This window comes from Frieseomelitta varia, unplaced genomic scaffold, assembly GCF_011392965.1.
Source record: "Frieseomelitta varia isolate USP_RPSP 00005682 unplaced genomic scaffold, Fvar_1.2 scaffold_287, whole genome shotgun sequence".
Lineage (NCBI taxonomy): Eukaryota > Metazoa > Arthropoda > Insecta > Hymenoptera > Apidae > Frieseomelitta > Frieseomelitta varia.
Window position 1 is genome coordinate 108,503 of NW_025110020.1, and position 7,409 is coordinate 115,911.

Below are 7,409 nucleotides of genomic sequence, written 5' to 3' on the forward strand. Positions count from 1 at the left end.
ATTCGAATGAAATACTCTCTGTTTGACAATTGTGTCTTTGGATCTCCGCGAAGGCCAACGATATTTAAAATCGATGAGAAAGTAACACATCGGCTGGCACTTCGAGAATTAACTGATCATGCTCTGCAAGCTTATCATACCTCCGTTTAACAGATCCTATCGTGCGACTCGATAGGATTGTAATCCATTCGAGTTTTCCCGGATTTGTCCTGGTTTTTAAGGCGTTTCGAGACGTCCGGAGGGGGGGGGGGATTTTCTCTAGCGATACGGATTTTCCGACGCTGGTTTGCTTACGTCTGTGTTGCCTTCAAGCTGACGTACCCGTTCAGAAATCTTCAGACACTGTTTGTGCAATAGAAATAGAACAATAAATACGAATCATGAATTATATACAATAAATTTACATCTATGGTATTTACGTACAATAAGTTATATTTACAATAAATACACAATACAATATAATAAATAAGTTACGTACAATAGTTATATTTACAATAAATACATAATACGATATTATAAATAAATAAAATAATTATTTATAATAAATAAAATAATACAATATATATATATATAATATATTAAATTTTATTTAAATTTATAATAAATAAAATAATACAATATATATATAATATATTAAATTTTATTTAAATTTATAATAAATAAAATAATACAATATATATAATATATTTATAATAAATACAATAAATATAGAACATACTTCATAAAACAAGGACTCTGTTAATACGTTAGCATGTTGTATTATTACATTACAGTGCATTTGTTTTCCTAGGGGGCGATTAGCATCAGACGCATAATGCTGGGTTTACACTGGACAGAATTGCCAACAAAAACTGCAAACCCACACTGCCCTCGTCAACAGATTCTTTAACGTATCGCTTACCGGACGAATTATACGGCTGTTGTAGCTCGGTGAAGTTTCCGCAATGCCGTTGGCGAACACGCTCGCCGACAGCAGTGTGAACGCGGCATTAGGTCCAACGTCCACTAGTCGTCGCGAGGCAGTGCAGTCCCAAACGAGCTGTCGCATCACGTACACGCGGCAACACATTTAGACTCTAATATTTAAAGCACGAAAAATGCTTAAAAAAGTGTTCGTAGCCCGAGTATCAAGCTGGTATCGCCCTGAAGTTTTAATCCTTTCCCTGTTTAATCCGTACCTCGTGCATAACGATCTGCGCGCGTATCTGCTTCATTGGCCATTTCATTAGGTCAGAGGGAACAGGATTAACGTTGGTCTCTGCGTTTTGGAATTTATCTAATGCACACTATCAGAACAAAAAGGAAACGCAAAATATATTTATTTATTTATTTATTTCTATTGCAAGATTCGACCAGTTCATTTTTCAAGCGCTTTTTTATGCTCCTAGAGTGCCCTAACCTATGCTGCAGACATTTTTTTGATCCTAACCTACAACGATCGACCTTCGAATTCAAGACTAATATTCGAATGGATATTTTCAATAAATCCAGAGAGAGAGAGAGAGACTGTCACTCGACGAAAGGAAAGAGAGCATTGAATAAGGAAGTTAGGAGAAATTGGGAACGCAGCCGAAGCAGCCAGTAGTCGGTCGTCGCGATTGATTAGCGAACCAAGAGCACACAGTCCTCCCCCCCTTCTCTCTCTCTCTCTCTCTCTCTCTCTCTCTCTCTCTCTCCCGCGCGTTGCAGTACGCACGTGAACGCACGTGAACGCCCTGCCGATGCAAATGTAATTATGGATTCGCTTTGACGCCGTAAAACGCTCGCCGCCGTCACAGCTATGTGTGTCTTATTGCCCCCACGACCAATTAGTACGTAAGTTTCTCATCGTACCCACGTCGATCACGGCCAAAAAGCTTCCTTCGTTCATCGTCTCGATAACTCGAGATTATGACTCGACAGAATTATCTTCTTCGGCATCTGATTTACCACCGGTGGACTTGTGCGGGTGCGAATTCTGGACAGAATAATAACAGAAGTCTGTCTTTGACGTTAGAAAAGAACATGGTTCTCTTATATTTGTCTCGTGATTTGAATTATATACACACCGTACCATTGGCAAATTGGAAAGTGACAAGATTCAGATTACGAATGTCTAATAAAATCAACCCTAATTTCCGCTCTCTGTGTCGATGTCACATTTTTAAATTGCCAAAATGAGAGAATGGAGGATAATTGAAAAATAATTCGGGGCGCGAAGGATTAGTAACATTCACTCTGCAGAAACTTTATTTGATTTCATTGCCAAAGCTACGGTATTAATTCACCAGTCTCGATGAACCTCGTCTTGCAAAACGTTGCACGGAAACACCAAAATCGATCCACGAACACTGAAGATTTCTCGAAAATCTGCCGCGACGATATTTCCAATTTTTAAAATTACGACGTGCCCCCGGAACGAATACGTTCGAGGACCGGCCGGGCTGGCAGAGGGAACGATGTTTTCAGTTTGTTTTCTCGGGAGTCGAGCGAGCCCGGCGAGCCGGAAGGAAGGGAAACAAGTTCGAGGGAAAAAGCGCGATGGCCGATAATTCGCCGGTGCCGCGACATTAATTGGGCGTCAGGCATACGTAACGCTGCCAGCTCGGCCGCGTAATTATGTCGACGCTCGATCAACATCGTAAAACACCGAATTATTATCGGCCCTCGGAAAAGAGAGGAGCGCGTTGTAATATCGATCGGCCCCGGCGTCGTTCCACAACGCGGCGACGATACCGTATCCCCCTGGCCAGACCGCAACTTTCATTCGATTTTATTACACCGGATAACCGCTTTCTTGCCTGTATTATTCGCGAAAGTAATTCTCTCCCCCTGGTGGTTTACTGGCGTATCAAAACTCCACGGTCTTTGCGCAATTATTCTTGTTGCATTGTTGCTGGATGACAGGAAGTTCAGCGTCTTCATACGTGTGTGTTATGTAGGCGTGTCTGTATATATAAATGAACATTTAAATACAGTATATATAGTACATATAGTATAGTATATAATAGTATTAAATATTATATATTTATATTATAATATAAATATATAATGTATAATATAATATATATATTTATATTAAATATAATATATATATTTATATTAAATATAATATATATATTTATATTAAATATTATATATTTAATACTATATTACAGTATAGTATATCATATTTCAGGCCTTTTTTTGGGTAAAGTAAGCACACCTTCTAACATATTACACGAGTTGGGCTTGAATTAATAAACCTACAAGGGAGAACAAACTTCTCAACATTCCAGATAATCTTCCAACATCTGCTGTTTAGAAGAAACAGATTTGGTCACTTTTTATATATGTATTCAACGATACAACTCGCTGTTCCAATCCAATATCTTCATTTCACGCAATTTATTACACGCAATTGTTTACATTAATTCAGCAAACTTACCTTGAGAAGTAGCCCGTATAAGAATTTGGAAGTTGACGAGTTGATTAAAACTGTGCATGCGGCAGAAAATCTTTTACGTGGGTTGGTTTATGGCCGAGGTCTCGTGAGACCTTGCGCAGAGCGTATGTACATAGGTCCGTTCTGTACTCGAGAAATAATGTATGTAATGTAGGTCTTCTCAGAGGAGCACAGACGCAACGAACTCGCCGCACGAACAGGTGAACTAGAAAGTCCAACAAGTTAGAGAGCTGATCTATAGCAGTGCGAAGGGGGTTTAGCGAGCGATTACGCGCGCTTTCGACGTGTAAAACGCAAAGAAGTTTAATCGGAGTGTTGTAACGTCGTTACGCCGTGATCTACCGATAAAGTCAATTGCGTAGAACACCTTGTCGCGTCTCTGGCCGCTAGAGGGTTCTTTTCTTAACGTACTGTATAATATCGTCTCGATAATTCCATACTGCATCTTCTTCTCTATATTATTATTTATATTGTTTCGTATTACTTCCGCCTTGCTACACTGAAAAACGGGTAAAAATTCTGCTCGTAGAATTTCTTCGTGTTGGCATTGAATATCTGTAAATTTATAAAACGGTCAGGATCCACACCTTTGACGAACGGATAATATTCTCTCCAATACTCTTTCTCTCTCTCGAGAGAGAGAGTTACTTCGATAGTTGAAATTTGGAAACGAATGCGAAGGATTGTTCAGAGTGTTACGTCTAACCTCTTGCGCTAGTAAACTGGTTCGCGGACCATAACGAGTGACCAACTGTACAATAATTGGTCTTCCTTTTGAATTCATCGGTGTATCGCTGGATAGAAATTACCAAGAAGTAATAAATCTATTATTTGTTCTGTTTCAGTTGTACTTCAATATACGTAAAACTGAGAAAATATCGCGATTTTGTGACAAAAAATTCTCGACGTGCGTAAGAGGTTAACCACTTGCGCTGGCAACTGATTGCGGACCATAACGAGTGACCAAACCGTATACAATAATTGATCTCCTTTTTAAATTCATCGGTATATCGCTGGATAGAAGTAACAAATTTATTATTTGTTTTGTTTCGGTTATACTTCAATAGACTTAAAACTGAGAAAACATTGCAATTTTGGGCCAAATATTTTCGACGTGCTTGGCACTGTCATTCCAGCGCAAGAGGTTAAAACGTTGCCGGGGACAAACGCAACGAGAAGCAGTGTTGAACGAAATCGAGCAACGGTAGCTTTCTACACGCGTCTACGAGCGTAAATACACACGCTCGCGTATTATATTACCGTTCTAACCTGCTTTTACTCTTTCCTCCGCCTGGTCCCGCGGTCCGTTTTCTTCGTTGCATATACATATACTCGCTCATCCATCCCTACCCGTTCGTGTGTTTCTGGAAAGTTTCACTTGGAACAGGCCCGTTTTTAATGCCTGCTTATTACAGTTGAAAGAAGAAGAGGAAAGGGTCACGGCGTCTCGATCGGAACCAACGTTTTCTTCTCGAGTTTCTCACGGCGTCTTTCTTTTACTCACAGTCAGTTCTAATCTGAGCTAGTGTTATAATGTTTCGACGTCTAGATTTTAAAGAAAAATTTTCGTAAACTCCAGAGTTAAAGATGTTTTCAAAAAAAATTTCACGTTCAGAGTTACTCAGTGTAGGTGATTATTTTTGATTTCGATTGTTTTTTCATTTCAGTTTCTTCCCTGAAATTGCAACATGCATAATGTTAACATATGTTTAAAACGATTTAAAAAAAATATATATATATATTTTTGAAAAAAAATGTCAGATTAGAAAGTATCAAATTTTATACGTCACTTGTAGTCAGTGATTCTGTAGTTAGAATATATTGCAACAGGAAATATTGACTTCTCGCAGCTTTTTCATCCGTTGGACGCAGCTTTTATTTCTCGGCTCGTCTCTGAGTGTGACGAGACGTACGAGATCGGTTATCACGAGTCGTAATCAGTCGAATCCATCAGGGAACAGTGTCGAGGAGATTTCAGCGTGTCGGAGGCTAAACAGGGCCGGCTGATCGATCGGATTCACCGGCAGGAGGCGCCTCGAAATTCCGTCCTTTCGACAGTGGTTGCCGATGGCCTCTGCGAATGCCTCGAATTGCTTTCAATGGTGTCATGCAACGTCTCGAATCGTCCCGACCCGTTATTCCACAATCCTTGACAATACCGAAACACCGCCAACCTAGCCGAACGTTAAATGAAATTTGCTCCGCAAGTACAGATATAAATAGACGGTCAATTAGTTAATTTGATTTATCGTCGGACAATATTAAGCTTGGACATTTGAATTAAAAAAATGTTTCAGAGTTCATAAATTGTCCGTGCAAAATTTATTTGTGTAACTTATGATTGTTTGTGTGCACTTTCTTCTCGAGTATAATCGATTGTTGAGGATAATGATCGCGCATTAACTAAAATCTAACGTCTCGTGTCGGCATGTCAATTTGATTTTTATAGAATACTTCTTCTGGCGTGGGGTAAAAATAAAAAAGGAGATAAAATGGTGGCAAAGTTACTTTGCGCGGTTCAGCCTCAAGTTTCGCGGATTAAAAATGTTAAAAGCAGCGCGAGCTTGCGGCCAGATAATTGCCAGACGTAACGAACGACGGGCACAATGCGTGCTGGAAAACAAACCAACACTGTTGCTGTACGCTCGCGCGCGCACAGTATGTGTGTGTGTGTGTACTGCGCGCGCTCCACCAGTGAAAATTCTTTGACTCTCTCCCCTATGACGCTGTGTTTCGTTCTCCTTTTTGTCCTCGTCTTCTTTCCCCTTTTGATCATCGTGGCAGCACCGCGGTCTTTTTAACCAAAAGGAAACTACCTTGTTGGGAAATTAGAGAAAAGAGCGCAACCACGGCTCTGCAACCGTCGCTCTCCAATTGTTTCTCGTCATTCTGGAACGTTGATAAAATTTGATCAGGAATTTATAGAAAAATGCTCCCTCGGGATTAAACGCCAGGGCAGTTTAACGACAATTGGATTCAAATTTCCCGCGTTCGAATTGAAAAGTGAAAAAAAACTTTCGATCGTAGCGTTGGATTTCAATGATAACTCGATATCCGTAGTTGACTTTAAAACAGGCTCAGCTGTTACAAATTCTTTTTGCTACTCTGGCTTGAATATTTCGACGCAATGAAATATTCTCCTCTTCGTGTCCGGTGAAGCGCTCGAAGTCTCGCAGGGTCTCTCAATTTTGCTTCGATTCGGCAGTCTGGAAATCTGTAAAAAANAAAAAAAAAAAAAAAAGGAAAAGAAAAAGGGAAAAAGGAAAGCTCTAAAATTAGATACAATGTCGATAGAAGAAACTCGTTTTCCTGTTACGGGCAACGTCTTTTTGCTGAACGTAACGCTGGCGGATCTTTAATTTTCGTGCCGGAGTACGACAGATACCGTAACTGCACGGGGAGACGACGGGCCCCCGCCCCCTCCGCGGTATCGATTGCGCCCTCGTGTGTCGTCGTAAAACTTCGGAGATGATCGCAGTCTCCGTCGCTCGCGGGCCACCATGCAGGTACGTAGGGATGGGGTCAGGGGCCCGGTCTCACTCCCTGATTCACGGACAAGGTCCGTGAAATGGTGTCACGGTTACCATCTAAACTACATCGTCTTCCTGTTAATTACGCGCTTAATCTTATCTGCTACCACGTGTTACACCTTGCGTAATTCCATCCGGAGGCAGACATCTTCAGATAAGAAGACAGTTGTCATCGTTTTTTCTCTTCGCTACGTTGCATTAACACGCGAGAAGAGGCTTCGAGAAAATCTTGCAGAAGTTACATCGGTTCACCCTGTCGGGATTTTCTCACCGAATGGCGAGATCCGTTGCTGTCTAAACGAATGGGAAATATGATTAACTTTTCGAGTAGTTACCCGCGCATTCCTGCGACCTTAGGCGTCGTAAAAGCATTGGCCGATGGAGAAGTCCTTCTGGCCAGGACGTTCTACTCAGCGTCACATTATCGCCAGAGCCCGTGGACTTTTTAAACGCCT

General features: G+C 40.9%; 1 long non-coding RNA gene across 1 annotated transcript; it reads right to left on the reverse strand.

Annotated features, from left to right (window-relative positions):
• Positions 1-741: 741 nt before the first annotated feature.
• LOC122529437 lies at positions 742-5,232 on the reverse strand. Its single transcript, XR_006306808.1, has 5 exons — positions 5,215-5,232; positions 4,694-4,969; positions 3,836-3,979; positions 3,407-3,629; positions 742-2,927 (listed from the first exon to the last, which is right to left on the reverse strand). It is a non-coding gene; the product is annotated as an uncharacterized LOC122529437 (long non-coding RNA).
• Positions 5,233-7,409: the final 2,177 nt, after the last annotated feature.